Source organism: Phascolarctos cinereus, unplaced genomic scaffold, assembly GCF_003287225.1.
Source record: "Phascolarctos cinereus isolate Bilbo 61053 unplaced genomic scaffold, phaCin_HiC Scaffold_4;HRSCAF=312, whole genome shotgun sequence".
Lineage (NCBI taxonomy): Eukaryota > Metazoa > Chordata > Mammalia > Diprotodontia > Phascolarctidae > Phascolarctos > Phascolarctos cinereus.
Genome location: NW_027555847.1, coordinates 234,236,523 through 234,255,031, shown reverse-complemented (window position 1 = coordinate 234,255,031; position 18,509 = coordinate 234,236,523).

The window sequence follows — 18,509 nt, the reverse complement described above, 5'->3', positions numbered from 1 at the left end:
AGTAACTCTCTGTGATTAAATGAGATAATGTATGAAAATTAGGGGTTCTCAACCTTTTTTATATCATGAATCTTCCTTTGGCAGTCTGTTGAGACCTATGCTCCCCTTCTCAAAATAATACTTTTAATTAAAATAAATTATAAATTTCAGTTAGAAGATATTTGAAAACAGAGATATATTCTACTCCCCCACCCCCATCTAAGTTAATGGACATTCTGAATTCTATCCATGGATCTCTTGAGAGCTGTTGGACTCCAGGCTGAGAACCTCTGATATAAAGTGTTTGCAAAACTTTTTAAAAATGCTATATATAGTTATTATTGTTGTTATTAATTTTAGCCTATGAATAAGATTTTCATGGAAAAGTTGGTCATCTTTTCTAATACTACGAGCAGTCACAAAGATGGAAACAAACTTGAAATGTGTTCAAAAGAACAAGCAGACTGGTCTGAATGTAGCAGCAATTTCATGTCAGGGAACAGTAGAGGAATAGGAATTACCATTCCTCTGCTATATAAAGGAATATTTTACTTCTGCTAAATTGAGTAGAAAATTTGCTCAAAATTTTAGAAGACTTCTAAAGTCAAGATGGGAAATTTAGCCTTGATTCTATAATTATTCCTATGCAGACAGGCATCGGAAGAGGAAGTTTCCTCAATTAGGAAGTTCTCTGTATCAATGAAATCACAGGTATTGTCCCTGTTCCTATCTCTATCCACATCCTTATAAGAAAGTAGGAAGCCGTCATCAGTACTCTCAAGGAGAGAAGTCGCTGCTAGGAATATTGTTTTAGGAAAACTTTTCTACAAGCAGTATTTAGCTTAGATTACATGAGAGAAAGAATAGATAAAGGGAGGCAGTAGTGATATTTAGCAGGTAAGAAGAGAGAGAATGAAGAGAAGAGAGAGGGAAGGAGGAGTGAGGGTGGGAGAGACAGAAGAAGAAGAAGTAGAGGGGGGAGGCAGGAGTCAGGAAAGAAAAAAAGAGGGAGAGAGGGAGAGAGAGAGAGAGAGAGAGAGAGAGAGAGAGAGAGAGAGAGAGAGAGAGAAATTCGTTTGCATATGATTGAGTTACCTAGGCCAAGGTAAAAGCACATGGAAGCATTTGAGTTCAAGCATCCAGCTAATAAGAATCTTGAAATTTTATCAGATCCTATGGGAATTTCTTTGTCAACCTAACTAAAATATACATTTTAGAAGGAAAAGTTTGTCATTTGTAGCTTAGTTTAAAGTGTATTGGGTAAAGACCTGGATTTGGAATCAGCAAGTTCTTCCTGACATATGCTGACTGAGTGACTCTGGGCAAGTTATTGAACCTTTCATTCCTATTGTCAAATACTAAGGACCCTAAGTTGCACAACAGGCACTTACCTGCTTAGTAGAATCAGGAACTTCCTCATTCAAGGAGTTCTTCATACCAATGAAATCACAGAATATTCCTATCCTGTCTCAATTAGTGTCATTGCTTTTAATACGAAGGAATATTTGGTGTCTCTAAAACGGGCAGTGAAATTTTTGCCACGTCCCTAATTGCATTCCATAAAGTGTGCCCCATCATCTGTAAAGGAGGTAGCCTGGTGTTATGGAAAAACTGTTACATCTAGAGTTAGAAAACCTGGGTCCAAATCCCACCCACCCCTGCTCTACTCCAACCCTGTTACCTTGCACTAGTCACTTAAATTGTGTAAGACTCAGTTTCTTCATCTATGAAATGAAGGGATTGTACTAGGTGACCAGTGATCTAATCACAGGCATCTTGGAAACAGGCCAACTTTGACTACCTGCCTGAAAAGGTGAGACTTACGGAAATATAGTTACTGGTTCCTTGGATTATGCTGTGAATTCCACTTCAAAATCTTAGAGTGTCATGTTTTCCCTATAAATATTCTTTCAAATTTTTGAAAGCAAAGAACAAAACAAACAAAAAAATTCACTCGTGATATTTACAAATTATAAAACTTGGCCTAGGAATTCTAATTAAAACTATATCGTTAATATGCCCCTGTGCTAAGTGGCTTTAATGGGTTTCTCCATTTGAAGTCTTTTTGTGTTAATAAAAGTAACCTACCACTAGGGGGACTTGTGAAGAATCCCTAGTAAAGAGGTTGCAAAGCTTTTAGCAAAAGTAAAATACTCTATACTGAACAACAGAAATGATGTTTGTAATACTGTAGGAATTTAGTGGTCTGTTTGTCCAGGAGTTGTTCCCTCTTAGGTTTTTTAAAACCTCCTTTTTTCTAATAGCAAGTAAGCAATGTTTTTTTTAAGCAATTTCAAGTTTAAATGGATTGTCATATACTACATTACATTTTACTGTGATCTTAAGGCATAATTAAGTAATGTGTTACTCTATATGTTTTATAATATATATATATATATATATATTTGCTACAGATATATTTTAGATAAGTATAAAAATGAAAGATGGGAGAAAATGGAAATGGATTAAGAGTAAATTTCCCAATTAAAATATAAAGAACAATTTATGTGATACTTATTCCTTTAGCATATCAATTTCTTGTTGAATAACAGATTATGAACTGTATCATAAGTTGGTACCATACACTCATGTTCATATCTAATGTGTTTCCATTCATATGGGAAATAAAAATATTAGTATCTACAAAATGTATGTGTGTGTGTGTGTGTGTGTGTGTGTGTGTGTGTGTGTGTAGGTTCTGATAGAGTTTATGATTCTGGTATATTAATTATATGCACAAGTCTGTGAGCATAACTATATTATATATGTATGTGTGTGCATAAATGCATTACCTCATTTTATCCTCACAACAATCTGTAGATAATACAGATTTTATTATCCCCCACTTACAGATGAGAAAACTGAGGCTCTGAAATGGTGAGTCATTTGCTCATGGTCACATATATATTTAAGCTCAGAAGTAATATTTGAACCTGAGTCTTCTTGAAGCCTAGCATTCTGAAGACCTCAAAGTGGAGAAACTAAAATTATCAGCAGTTTGGGGTCATTCGGATCAAGGGTAAAAAAATATCAAACCCAACTCAACTGTTCCTGGGGTAGTTAAGGCTATAGTTAAGCCTTTAAGGCTATGGATGTTTTATTATTCAGTAGTGCAGCTTAATAATTGATATTCATAATGATGACTGTGAATCATCATTTGACTACATACATGTGTATGAATACAAAATATACCCACATGTGTACATGTGTTGCTGGGCTTATTTCTTCCTCAGGAGAGATTTTCAAATAGTGAGTTTGAATCCAAATCCTATCCTTCCCCTTCTTCACTATCATGGTTACCACCTGAGTGTGGACCCTTATCACCTTATTTGTATTTCTGAATTAGCTCCCCACTTAGTCTTCCCACCTCAAGTGTCTCCTCTTTCCAATTCTCCTTCCACATAGCTGTCAATGTTGTATTCTTTTTGAATAGTCTGTCATTTTACTGATGTTTGCTTCTATATAACATTCATTTCCAAATATATTTCCCCGCCCCCATTACACTATGAGCCATCCCTTTTTAACAAAGATTTTAAAGAAGATACAAAATCAATTTAATAAATCTAACCAACACATTAACAATGTCAGACCATGTATTTAATATTCTACACTTATTCACCCACACCATGCCAGTAAAGGAAAGGAAAATATCTTTCCTCAGCTGTTCTCTACGCCCAAGTTTGTTCATTATATAACATTCAATTTCAGTTTGGGTTCCTTCCATTTGTCTTATTATATAGGTGCTGTGAATAATAGTTTTCCTGGTTATGAATACTTTAGTATGCATCAGTTCATAGAAGTCTTCTTATGCTTTTCTGGATTCTTCATATGCATTTCTTATAGTGCTGCAGTAATATTCTCTTACATACATGTACCACAATGTGGTAACCATGAACCAACCAATAGGCATCTATTTTCTTTCCTACCACAAAAAGATCTGTTAAGAAGATTTTGGCATATGTGGGACATTTCTTTCTGCCTTTGCCTCATTGAGATATATGCTTAGCAATGGAGTCTCTGGATCAAAGGGTACGTGTATTTAAGTCACAAAGTAGCATTTCTAAAGCATGGGTCTGCCTATGATACTTCTCTCCTCAAACTCCTTTCCATATTTATTAATAATTTCTTTCCCTTTTAAAATAAATTTTCAGGGGTAATTTTTATTTATTTTTTACCTTGCCTACATTTCCTCCTGTTTATTCCCCGAAGTCTGGTCGTTATAATTTCATAGCATTCAGTTTAAACTGTCTCCTTTTTGCTGTCTTTTTCCCCCCTCCTCATATATATTGTTGTAGTCATTGTGGATATCGTTTTCTTGACTCTTGTTTACTTCACATAATTTATCATATTCATCAGTTATTATAGCACAGTGATATTCAATTCTCTTCATGTACCCCAATATCTTTAGCCATTCCACCATTGAGGGGGATCTGTTTTGTTTCCAGCTTTCTGTTACCGTGAAAAGTATCGCCAATAACATTTTGGGGTGTGTGGGTACTTTCAGTGACCTCTTTGGAGTTTATGACTAGCTGTAGAATCTGATTATTACTTTGAATGCACTCTGTGGTACAGCTGACTTGGCTCACTTGCCCTTCCTCAAACTTGACATTCCCCCTCTTGTCTCTGTGACTTTCTATAGGCTCTCCTCATGCTTGGAAATGAGTGTCCTTAACTTTGTCTCTTAGGAAGGAAGCCAAGGTGCTTTCCTGAAAGCTGTTTAAATGCCATCTCCTAAATGAGGCATTTCCTAATCCTCTAGCTGTCAGCACTTCTAACCATCTAAAAGTTACACTGAATTTACTGTATATAAATATTATATTTAATTATTCTTGGACATATTTTTCCCCCACATAAGTTTCTTAAAGGCAGGGACCATTTTGTTTTTTGCTTTTCTACCCTCTGTGCCAAATACAGTGACTGTCACGAATACTGTGACCAAATACAGTAGGCAGTTAGTAAAAGCTTGCCGATTGACTTACTGAGTGATTCATGATTTTATTTTTCCTTTGGCAAAGATCAAACCTTGGATAAAAACTTAATATGTGAATGTCCTGGAGCCTTACTTGAACTAAGAAATGATTATCCTTCACAACAGAACAAAGACATTAATGGATCTGCTAACTGCTATTTTCTAGTTTTGGTCTAACCAAATGGTCTCCTGTGGCCGGACTTCAAGGGGCATGTGATCAGATGATGAAATGCTGGGAAGACAGATGGCATGCCACCTTCATTATGCTAACCTGTGTAGGGTTTGTCCTCAGCACCACCACATCTATCCTTACCTCCCAACAATGGGCCATTTTATTCTCTGTCTCTGATATACAACTTCCAGATCTCCCTTTTTCTCATCTGGGTGTCAGGCTTTATAGAGACCATTGGGAAAATTTTTCTTCTATTCCTGAGCCCTACATCATCCCATGTCTATTTCAGGTGACCTTTAAAGAACAGACTTTAGGGAAATGACCTATAATTAAGGTCCCTACCTACTCCCTTTTGATTCTGGGTAGGACAAATTGAATCTCATAACATACACCAACATAGATAGATTTGAATCTGGATAGTAGATTTCATTACTCCACCCCATCCCCAATCCCATCTATATTCTGAACTTCCCTGTTACTGATGAGGGTACTGTCTTCCTTTTCATCATCCAGCATTTCCTGACCTCAGTATCATTTTCAGTGAAGATCCTCAGTTTTCTCTCCATTCCCACCCCGCCCCCCTCCATATCCAGGTAGGTGGCACAGTGAATTGAATGTTGGGCTTAAAATAGGGAAGACCTAAATTCAAATCCTGCTGTTAGAAATTTAATAGCTGTGTGATCCTAGGCAAATCAGCTTCCTCATCTGCAAAATGGGGATTAATATAATACCTCCCTCACAGGTTTTCCACGAAGATCAAATGGAATAATATATGTAAAACATTTTATAAATGTTAGCTATTGTCATCTGTGTATCTGATCAATGGGCTAAATCTTACCAGTTCAGCAAGCTGTACATTAATAGAAAGTCTCAGTTTCATACATGAAACTATTTTTGTTTTGTTATATATGAAGAAATAAATATTCATTCTTTTTGTACATTTCAATTTTAGAATAAAAAAATTAAAATCTTGTCAATTTTACCTACACATTTATACTCACACAGCCACCACCCTAGTTCAGGCCCTCATCATGTCTTGCATGTATTATTGTAATAGCCCCCTAATGAATCTCTTTGCCTCAAGATTCTCCTCTATTAGATCTATCCCTGACACAGCTGCCAAAGTGATTTTCCTAAAGTACAGGCCTCACCATTTCACTCCTCCATGTGTTTCCTTGTTGATTCTAGGATGAAATATTATTTCATCTTTATCTCATCCCTTAAAAATTTCTGTAAGTGTCATGATGTATAGTAAAGTAATACATGTATATAATTTATAAATAAGTAAATATATATGGAGTGTTCTATATTTTTTTGATAAAAAAAATTAGACCATGGGTCTAGACAATATGTAAACTTCCATAAATTTAAATATGACTCTCCTGATATTATGTATGTGTGTACATGTGCATGTGTATTAAAAATGACTACAAATCACCGCATACTATAGCTATACAAACACAAAGCACCATTTTTGGTATTTTGCTATGGTTTATAAATCATGTCTGAGTAGCTCAGTTTTTCTACCCTCTTGGTTATGCAATGACTTTTCATAGGATTATGGATTGTCCAAGCTGAAAGGGACTTCAGAGGCTACCAAGTCTGACCTATACCACTACAGTATTCTCAAAAAGTGATCATCCACCTTCTACTTGGAGATATCCATTCATAATAAGGAACCAATTACCTCTAACCTAGACTAGCTCATTTTACTTTTGGACAACCATAATTACTAGTAAGTTTTTCCTTAAACTAAGCTGACACCCATCTCTCTCCATCTTCCATGTGTGTTAATATGCGTGCTCTTAGGCCAGCATATGTATCTTTTGAAACCTTTTTTGTAACAAGAGGGTAAGATATGTCACCAAGGGCATGTATAAATGGAAAAGATGTACCAGTCATGAAAACAACACATAAAAAAGTCCTGCCCTGATATCTATGAGACATTAAAAGAACCAAAGAAAGGCTTCTAGTGGCTTGGGTGACTCTCTGTGGAAGATCTATGGAAAGATGTGTGTAGAAGTAGCACAGAATGAGAAAGCATAGATGGAATGTGAGCTGTAATGGTGAAAGTAATACACCAATGGCTTTACAAATATATTAAAATATTGACATAACCTTTGACTATGATAATTAAAGTATAGTGTCCAAAAAAACCAGGTTATAGAACTACTTTATTCTGCCGTATGCAAGGAGAAAATGGAATATTTGCTTCATTCTGGATGCCCTATTTTAGGAAGAACAATGAGAAGTTGGAAGATGTCCAGTTTAGTGGAAGGATACAAAAGTATGCCAAATGAGGCCCCTTGAAAGAATTTAGAAGTTTGATGAAGACTGAATGGAAACATAAAAGCTGAATTAACTTATTTAAGCTATTTTGTGGTTTCTCTTTGGTTCTTGAAGAGGACCACTACATCAGTGAGATGATAACATGACTTGCAATTGACTTTGATTTGAGGGAGGGAGGGCTGTGCAGTCACCAGCCTCACTTTCTCCTCCTGAGCCATCTGGGTTCAGTGGCCAGATATTGATCAAGACTAGACCTTGGTCTTTCCGAGTCTGCACTCTGAGTGAGGCAATTCTCATTCAGTGAACAGGCCTCTTTAAGAAGTGAGTCAAGGAGGGCAGCTAGGTGGCAGTGGATAGAGCACCAGCCCTGGATTCAGGAGGACCTCAGTTCAAATCCAGCCTCAGACACATAACACTTACCAGCTATGTGACCCTGGGCAAGTCACTTAACCCCATTGCCTAGCCCCTCCCCCCCAAAAAAATCTAGCTAGTAAACCTCAAGTTAACTAGGTGGCTTTTAGCCATCAAAATTTACCTTCCTTTGGGCAGAACACCCTCAAGTAAGAGGAGAGGAAACTTTTTAAAAATTTTTTTTATTTTTTATTTTTTTTTGAGAGGAAACTTATTTAAGTGTTATCATATGGAAGAAGTATTAGATATACATTGCAGAGGAAACTAGGTGGCATTGTGGATAGAATACTGGGCCTGGAGTCAAGAAGAGTCCAAATCCAGCTTAATTACTTACTAGCTAATTCCCCAGTGACCCTGGGGAAGTCATTTAACCTCTGTCTGCCTCAGTTTCATCAGATGCACCTACCTCAAACACTTGTGGTGAGGATCAAATGAGATGATATTTGCAAAGTATTTAGCACGGTGTGTGTCATATAGAAGGCATTTAATAAATATTTAGTCCCTTCCCACTTAACTTGTCCCCAAAGGGCAGAACTAGTAGCAACATATGAAATTACGGAGAAGTGGATTTCAACTGCTTTAAGAAAAACATTCTAAAACTTTGGGCTGTCTAAAAAGTTAGTGAGTTCCCCATTACTGGAGATATGCCAGTGAACACTCGATGACTGCTTATCAGGGATGACTTTCTTCCTTAGGTGTAGATGTGATTAACTGACCTCTAAGGTTCCTTCCAGAAACCCTCTTATATAAAGTTGCCACCTCATATTGCTTTTGATTTTTCAGCATTCTGTTTTGAATCTTGATATTTGGTATCAAGAAGCAAATTCCTTTGTCTGATACATATTTCTGCGATTCTTTTCCAGTCAAAAGTCGAAAGGGCGTCAGCCTGTTGAGCTTGTGAAATATCTTTCTCTGACATGACAGCAAAAAACAAGAGGAAAATTCTCGAGCCCATTTTACACGTTTTATTTTCTCCAAGTTTTGGGGGTCGAGGAAAGGGACATATACTGTAAGTCATTAAAACAATTTCAGAAGGAAGCATCTCAAAGTTAGGCAACCTCAAAACAGTAAATCTTTCTTGACCTATGTCCAAACCCCCTGGTGCCTATGGGAAGAAGGGGCCAGGAAACAGAGAGCTGAGAGACCCAGAAGGAGCTTTCTAAGTCAAATGGAAAAGAAGAAAACCTTTTCCTTTGAGCTTAGACCCTTGGAGAGAAATGTCCAAAGACCAGCTAACTTAACAAGTAAACAATCTCCTTTCACTTCACTTATACAGTACTAATGAGATGGAGTGGTTTCAGCATTCACTTAGTCTGAAGGCAGATTTACTTAGCTGGAAGGGATTAAGTCTAGATTGGAAGGAACATTTACTTCTTCCTTCAGAATTCACCAATAATTCACTAAACTTTTTAAAGAGTGAAACAAAAACATAATTAAGTAATACTCAGATGAATTAAAGAGAGTTAACAAAAACTTCTTTTAAAATTCCTTAGATCTTTTCTTCTGGTTGAGTACATTTTTTTCCCCCTTGAGGCATAGAAGCTTTCAATTTAACACAAGAGGGAGGAATACTGGACCTCATATTTTTATTTCCTTGTCATATAGTTAGTTCATTAAAATGGTTTTCTTTTCTTAAGATGTTGTATTGCTGTATATATTTTCCCCCTTTAAGTATCAATCCATTGGAAATTTGTATTGTTAGGTATGAAAAAGCTAAAGAGGAACTTTTTTCTGTTGCACAATACCTAAAAAAGAAAATGGAAAAAAAAATTGTAGTCTGCCTGCTTATCTAAGTTTCTATGACCACACTTCAAATCACATCTCTGATACTTACTACCTGTGTGATCTTGGGCAAGTCACTTCATCTTCATGGGCCTCAATTTCCCCATGTGTTAAATGGGGGAAGGGAGGTTGGATACAATGGCCTCTGAGGTCTCTTCTGGCTCTACATTTATGATCCTTTGCCTTAGTGTTGCAGGCTGAGAGGTCGTGACCCCTCAAAGACCAGAGTACAGGACGGGTCATCTGGAATGAATTCACAGACTCAAGCATTCTTTAATCCAAGGTGGCAAAGATTTATTGTTACGCTTTTCAGTGGGCAAGGATTCTTAAAGGATGCTGCAACCTTAGAGAGCTACAGGTAAAGTTTATATAGGATAAAATGCAATAAAACAGATGTCAAATATGCTAACTAGGGGATTCAGGGTGGGATTAGGGAGTGGTCAGTTCTCAATTGAAACTCAAGATAAGAAAAGTCCCATTATCCTGGGCCCAGTGATAACAAACAGGAAGAATACTGATCAGCTCTACTGGTCCTGGAATTTGCTGACACAGGAAGGGGTGTTTTTAGTTCACTCAGAGAGAAAAAAGATTAATTTAGGTTTTTTGGCCCTTATTGGGGCTCAATTGATCTTGAATGATTATCAAGGGACAGTGTTTCTGAGGCTAGGGAGAAATTGGGACCCAAGCACAAGCACCCAAACATAAGCACCCAAGCACCCCAACATTAGGACCTTACCCACTATTTCCTTAGGACAATATGATGGCTTTTAAATCTAAAGGGTAAATGGGAGACACACACACACACAGAGCAATTAGAGTCAGACCAGTTACACAGATATATGATAGATAGATAAATAGAAGATAGATAGATGATAGGGCTTTTATTAAATACTTATAGTAGGCCTAGCACTGTGCTAAACATTGGGAATGCAACTACAAGCAACAAAGACAGTCCTTGTGTTCAAGGAACATACATTCTAACATATACCATACCTCAGAGTTGTGGCTTTAATCTGCATTTCTCTAATTGTTGACGTTCCGGGAACCATATGTTGAGTTTTAGGAATTCTGAGACACTGAAATAGCAATATGTCAGCCAAAGTCAAGGTTTATTAAAGATAGGAGAAAGACAAATGGGCTAGAGTAAACCTCAGCCATTGGCTAAATTTTGAGAGTCTGAGCACCTCAAGGGAGGCAAGACAGACCTTATATAAAGAAAGACTGTGAGAGGGATCTAGGATTGGCCAAGTAGTTTGGGTTGACTGGAGGAGGGGTCTGGGAAAAGGGATATCTTGATGGGGGTGGGCAGTAGACTGGGATGACTGGAGGAGGGGTTTTGGGAGGATATTGATGGGAGTGACTGGGAGGTCTCCAATGGGGTTTAGATAGGATCAAGGGTGGGAAGTAGCTGGGGGCCAGAGAATAACAGACAATGAAGGGCTGGGCTAAGTTAGGGGTAACAGAGAATTGAGAGATTGAGGGTGGGGGCAATGAAAGGCCAGTTGATAGGATTATAGCCTCAGGCCACCTCTGGAGACTTCCTTGATCAAGTGGGAGTTCAAGGAGAGTCCAAGTGGGGTTTTCTAGGGCCTGTAGACAAATGGGGCCCAAATTCTTTTGGGGGGAAAGGGCAAAGGTCTCTGCTTGGGTCCATACCCTGTCATAATCAATAGTGATTGAGAGCATTTGTTCATATGACTATAGATTAATTTCTTCATCTGAAAACTGGCTTCTCATATCCTTTGACCATTTATCAACTAGGGAATGATTTGTATTCTTTTTTTTTTCTCTCTCAATATTTTATTTTTTTCCAATTGCATGTTAAAAACAATTTTTAACATTTGTTTTTGAAATTTTGAGTCACAAATTCTCTTCCCCTTTCCCAAAGAAGCAAGCAATTTGATATAGGCTATACATGTGCAGTTGTGCAAAATAAATTTCTATATTGATTATGTTGTGAAAGAAAATATAGACCAACTCCCCTCCCCTAAAGAATAAAGAAAGTAAAAAATGTATGCTTCAATATTCATTCAGACTCCACCAATTCTTTCTCTGAAGGTAGACAGCATTTTTCATCATAACTCCTTTGCAATTGTGTTGGATTTTTGCATTGCTGAGGAGAGCTGAGTCATTCACAGTTAATCATAGTACAATATTGCTGTTGCTGTGTGTGATGTCCTCCTGGTTCTATTTAAAATGACTTGTATTTTTATAAATTTGATCCAATTCTCTATATATTTGAGAAATGTCAGAGACACTTGTTTCAAATCCCCCTCCTCTAGTTTTCTGCTTTACTTCTCATTTTGGCTGCATTAGTTTTGTTTGTTCACCTCCTTTTTAATTTAATGTGAGATTATCCATTTTATATCCCTTTAATGCTCTCTATCTCTTGTTTGGTCATACATTCTTTTGTAGGGAAATCTTGGTAAGGATATTCTTCCTTGCCAGAGAGATCAGCTACTATTTTGCAACTTAATTATCTTAGAACTTTCCTTGGTAGCACTGAGAAGTTTAATGGGATCCCTATTGAATGGGATGTCCCAGTGAAGACTCCTCAGTGTAATTAAGGTTTGGGATAAGGCTGAGTGGGATGAGGGTCCCATGAAAACTTCTTAGAAGAATAAATAGAAATTGTATTAGACTCAAGGCAGGCATAGCAGCCTGACAGGCCTGTTTCAATTTACTAGAAATCACCTGATTTAGGGGAATTCAACCCCAAGTTACCCCCCCATGCCATTGATAAGTAGTTAAAGTTTGCCAAGCCTGAAACTCCTGAAGAAGCCCCCTGTATTTTGTTGATGCACCTGTTGCTATATTTCGGTCATGGTGACCTGGCTACACAGTACAGTGTCTAGCTTGACTGCACATCTTTAATTGCTTCTTTGGTGTTACTTCAGCAAACTAAGAAATATAGATACGTATATTGTGTTCATCGTTTTGTCTTCAGTTTCTACGGACACTGAGAATGTGAGCCAAATATTGGCCAGTTGGTGGGAGGGGGGAATTTGCCCGTTAGGGTATATAATCAGGTCCTTTGTTTCTGTCTGTGTCTCCTTTCATCAGAGTATTCTGGTGGAGGGACACCCAAATCTCGAGGTTTGAAATAATAATAATAATAATAATAATAATAATAATAATAATAATAATAATAATAAATTAACTTTTTGTTTCTCCTTGGATACCTCTGTGTTTTTTTAATTTGAGTGGCATCCCACACACTATGATCAAGCAAGACTTGAACTTTGTCAAATGGGAAAAGGACCCACAGGTACAAAAATATTCATAGCAGCTCTTTTTGTGGTGGCAAAGAATTCGAAATTGAGAGGATGCCCATCCATTGGGGAATGGCTGAGCAAGTTGTGGTATATGAATGTAATGGAATACTATTGTGCTATAAGAAATGATGAGCAGGCAGACTTCAGAAAAACCTGGAAAGACTTACATGGACTGATGCTGAGTGAAGTGAGCAGAACCAAGAGGACTTTGTACACAATAACAGCCACGTTATGCGATGACTAATATTGATAGACTTAACCCTTCTCAGCATTACAAGGATCTAAGACATCTCCAGAGGCCTTGGGATGGAAAATGCTGTCCACATCCAAAGAAAGAACTATGGAAGTCGAATCGCTATCACTTGCTTTTTCCTTCTGTTGAGTTTTGTTTCATCTTTCGGATGGTTCCTCCTATTGGTTTTAATTTTTACTTACAACTTCACTAATGTGAAAATATATTTAATGGGTATGTTAATGTAAAGCCTATGTCAGATTGTGCTCCGTCTTGGGGAGGGTGGTGGGGAGGAAGGGGGAGAAAAATTTTCAACTCAAAAGCATGTGGAAGTGATTGTTGATAAATCAAAATAAGTTAATAAAATTTAAAAAAAAGACTTGAACTTTGTGGCCAACCTTCTGGTCATGAGCTTCTCTGTGGTTACCTAGGGAAGTTCCTTAGACAACACAGTAATTATAGGTTGGCCTGTATTTAGTGATTTTCCTAAAACACAGGTCAAATTGTGTTACTCCACACCTCCTCAATAAACCTCAGCACCTCCCTATTGCCTCCAATAGCAAATACAAAACGCCTTGTTTGGCATTCAAAGCTTTTCATAAGCTAGTCCCCTCATATTTCTGGTCTTTTTACACTTTATACCCTGACTTATAATCTGCACTCCACTTCCACTGGCCTCCCGGGTGCTCCAGGAACAAAACACTCCATTCTTGGCTCTGGCATTTTCTGTGGCTATCTCCCCGTTCCTGGAATGCTCTTCCTCTGTTGCCCGCAACCAGCTTGTACACCGAACGGAGAGGTGTGAAATAACTTATGACATGGGCCAGGCGGAGTAGAATTACTGACTCAGTTTATTCATCTGAGGGCACAGAATACATAGGGAAAATCTAGCCTAACTTCAAAGAGTCCTCCCCGTGAGATATTCCCCAGAACATCTGCTGAGGATGTAGCAATCATGAATTTCCTCCTATCAGGGTTCCTAGATTGGGCTGTAGATTCCAAGGCTTTCCCAGGCGCCTAGGCGCCACCTGCATAGAGGAGTAAATATGTAAACCTAAGGTTCAAAGAGAGAGAAGGGATATCTCAGAGACCTCTTTATCAGGAAGGAATTTGGGGAGCCGTACCACTTAATCCTTGAGCCCTTTGGGGTGAAAGCCTGAGCAGAGGTCAAACTCTGCCTTGGATCTTAAACCCTTATCAGACTCTTAAGATCAGCCCTCAACAACTTCCTCCCTTCTCGAATTAGCAAGGAGCTTGAGGTGATGAACATCCGTTCCCAACACTGTGATCCTTGATTTAATTAAGGTAACAATGCAGGGGACAATAAAACATAATATGATGAATAATATTGCCCAAGACAATGCATGAAGTAACAAGGCAGGTAAATTGTTAAATATATTGGTCTCACTTAATTTTTTCAGGATCTCTACAGCCAGATTTTTTGGGTTAATCCCCGGGGAGTGACTATCTACAATCACCTGGGTGATATTAGCAAGAAAAGACAAATCAGCAGAAAGGTTACTATTATGCCAAACACCTTCTAAATGATTCTTAACCATGTTCCAATTTACAATGCTAGAATTATATGGAAAAGGAGTAACACATACCATAGTAAAGCGATAATCACATTTTAAAGTAGCTCTAAATTCTATTTCTGCAACTTCATCCCCAATAAATTCCACAGCATCTTTTAATGCATCCAATTTTCTCTCAAAATCTAAATCAATTTCCTTTTGTGTGTGAAGTGCCAATGACACATTCCTAGCCAATGCTTCAGTGTATTGTGCATCATGCACTTGCTGTGTAAATGTATGAAATGTTACTGCAGATGCAACAAGGGATGAGATAAGTGATACCAGGGACACAACTCCCCAAACGACACATTGGACACATCTCTTTTTTCTAACAGAAATCTCTCGATTAAGATAGTACAATGTTTGATCAGCAGGAGCTAAAAACCATCCCTCCTGTACTTGAGTAGGAAATATAGAATATTTAGGTCTTTCTAATATCATAGCTACAAATTCCCAAGTTCCATGTGCATAATATAAGCATCTATTTACTACACAATTTTTGCATACAATTTTATAATACCCATCAGGTGTCAGTGTGATGTTGGGTCTTCCCAAAAGAAATGCTTGATGCCTGGGTAAACAGGCAACTAGCTTTGTTCTATAAAAAAGAGCAATATCAGGTTTAAAGGGAGTGGCAGCATGTAAGTATATAGGATCAAATGCTGCCATTGCTAACCAAAGTTTTTCCTGATGTACACCATTCTTATTGATAATTCCTGGCATAATCCACCCCTGTCTTGCACCCTCAATATCATATCTAATTTATTCCATATTTCAAATTTTTCCCACTTGTAATTAGCTACACCCCTATACTGAGTATGACATTTTACCCAAGGTGGAATTTTATGCCATGCTGACGATACAGAGATATTAGAACAATCTGGCCAGGGAGAAAGATGAGCTGGCCCTTTCACAGATCTAGTAGTTTCCATACCAAACATAGATATATTCCAAACTATTCCCCTAGGAACAAATTGAGCAGAGTGAGTAATATTTTCTAACTTAACACAATAATCTATAAAGTCTACATTAATTCCAAAACATATTGGGGGTGTGCCAGTTTTGCCTTTAAAATTGTATCCTAAAACATCCTTCATTTCTAAGTCTTTAATTCTCCAATCCCTTTGTCCAAAAATTTCTGCCGCTTGTCCTGCGGGTATAATGTCAATAACTGGATCATCCCAGTGAGTAGTCTCGGCCACGGGGGGTTGTTAATGTATGACCAAAGCTGTAAAGTCTTTGCTTCAATAGTCATTGTTTGTAACAGCATCATCAGTTGCAGCAGCCATCCTGCCGAGCTTGCTCCTCGCTCCGGCGCTGCTTCTGTTTTCTTATGTCCTTTTTCCTCTTTGGTATTTGAAGTTTCTGAAACCTCCGGGTCATCTCTGAGACAGATTCTGATGTTACGTTCAGGGATCCATATTGGTCCTTCTGCACCATCTGGAAAGACAGAAGCATACCCTCGTCCCCAGGTCAATAATCTATCTGGTCCAAACCAATGATTGGTTTTTGGGTCCTTCCACATGACTCTTTTTTGAGTCTTTTGTTCCTCATAATTACTCCCCTTATGTAATCTAAAGTGTTTTTCAGCTGGGGTACAGCCTTCTCTATCAGGAGTAAGAAAATTTAAAGCATATACTGCTTGAGCCAATTGTCTTCGTGGCCTACCCCTGGCTTCCCCCCTTTTGCTTTTGAAGAAATGTTTTAAGAGATCTATTTTTCCTTTCCACAATTGCTTGACCGGTAGGATTATAAGGAATCCCGGTAATGTGGTGAATATGAAATGTAAGACAGAACGTACGAAATGCATGAGAAACATAAGCAGGGCCATTATCAGTTTTTAAAACTGAGGGCACACCAGAAATAGAAAAGCAATGAAGCATATGATCTATGACATTTTGTACTGCTTCCCCTGCTTGTGCAGTAGCCATAGTGAAGGAAGAATAAGTATCAACTGTTACATGAATAAATTGTAACTTTGCAAAACTGCTGTAATGAGTAACATCCATTTGCCAAATTTCTCCTGAATATAATCCGCGTGGATTAACAGCCATTTTATATGGTGTGGGTATATAAGGAAGACATTTACAGCAGGATTTTACTATCTGTCGAGCCTGTTCTCTAGTAATCCCAAATTGTTTCCTTAACATAGAGGCAGACTGATGAAATTTGTCATGTGATTCCTTAGCTTCCTCAACAGACAACATTAACAGGGTTGGTCTAGTGAGGTCATCAGCTATCTGATTCCCATGTGTAATAGGTCCTGGAAGCTCCGTATGTGAAGGAACATGTGTACAATATACTGGGGAAGTTCGTTCCCGAATAGTTTTTTGTAACATCATAAAAAGTTGCAATATATTATAATTAGATGACACTTTAATTTGAGCAGTTTCTATGTTATTAACCATTCCTACTGCATATTTACTGTCTGAAAATATATTAAGAGGACCAGAATATCTTTGTAGTACTAATATTATAGCATAAATTTCATTTTGTTGTGTAGAATCAAATGGTGTATGTGCTGCATATCTCTCATCAGGGGGAATAAAATATGTTGAAATGTGATGAGAGGAAGCGTCAGTAAAGGCACAGAGTGCTCCCACTATGGGATCCTTTTGCACTATCGTGTTAATAATCCACTGATGTTTCCTGGCAAATTGTAAAATTGGGTATTGGTATGTATTATCTATTTCCCCTTGAAAAATAGTAAGAAGCACCTGCCAAGAATGGTCTTGACTGAGCAATTCCTCTATTTGTTTTTTATCATAAGGTTGATGTATAATACTAGGGGCATTTCCAACTAATTGTAATATTCTTTTGCAGGCTTTCTTAGCCAAGTCTGCTACCATAGAAGGATATGTTTGAAGGGTATATTTCGGCTGTGAAGGCCGAAAAACCCACTCCAGTAACTTGTCTTTCTGATGTATACATCCAAAAGGTATATCTGGGGTATCTAATATTGTAACTTCTAAAGGCACACCAGATTCTATGCGATGAGCCATTGCAGTTTCAATTGATTCTTGTATTTTTTCTAATTGCTGTTTTGCTTTTGTAGTAAGTGTTCTAGGAGATGTAGGATCAGGGTCGCCTCTAAGAATATCATATAGATCCTTTAATTCATGAGTCCCTATTTTTAAATAAGATCTGATCCAATTAATGTCTCCTAGGAGTTTCTGAAAATCATTTAATGTTTTTAGTTTATCTTGTCTAATACATATCTTTTGAGGCTGAATTTCTTTCATCCCTACTAATTGTCCTAAGTACAGTAAGGAGGTGCCTTTTGAATCTTTTCAGGTGCAATCTCTAACCCATGATCTCTAAGAGCGGTAAACATGTCCCCCATAATACTAGCTAATTGCTCTTTTTGTGGATGAGCACAAAGGATGTCATCCATATAATGAATTATGTATGCTTGGGGGTATTTTTTCCTGATGGGATCTATAGCATCTGCTACTATTGCTGACACATGGTGGGGCTATTCTTCATCCCTTGAGGAAGCACCTTCCACTGATATCTTTGTTAAGGTTGTTTCAGATTTTCTGATGGTAATGAGAATGCAAAGTATTTACAATCTTCTGCTCTAAGAGGTATAGTATAAAAACAATCTTTTAAATCAATTACCCACAAAGGCCAGTCTGCCGGGATTGCAATCGGAGAAGGCAGCCCTGGCTGTAAGGTTCCCATAGTTATCATACGAGCATTAACTCATCTGAGATCTATTAACATTCTCCATTTACCTGATTTTTTGTTAATAGCAAATATAGGAGAATTCCATGGACTAGTGGAAAATTCTATATGACCTGCTGCCAATTGTCTGGTTATAATA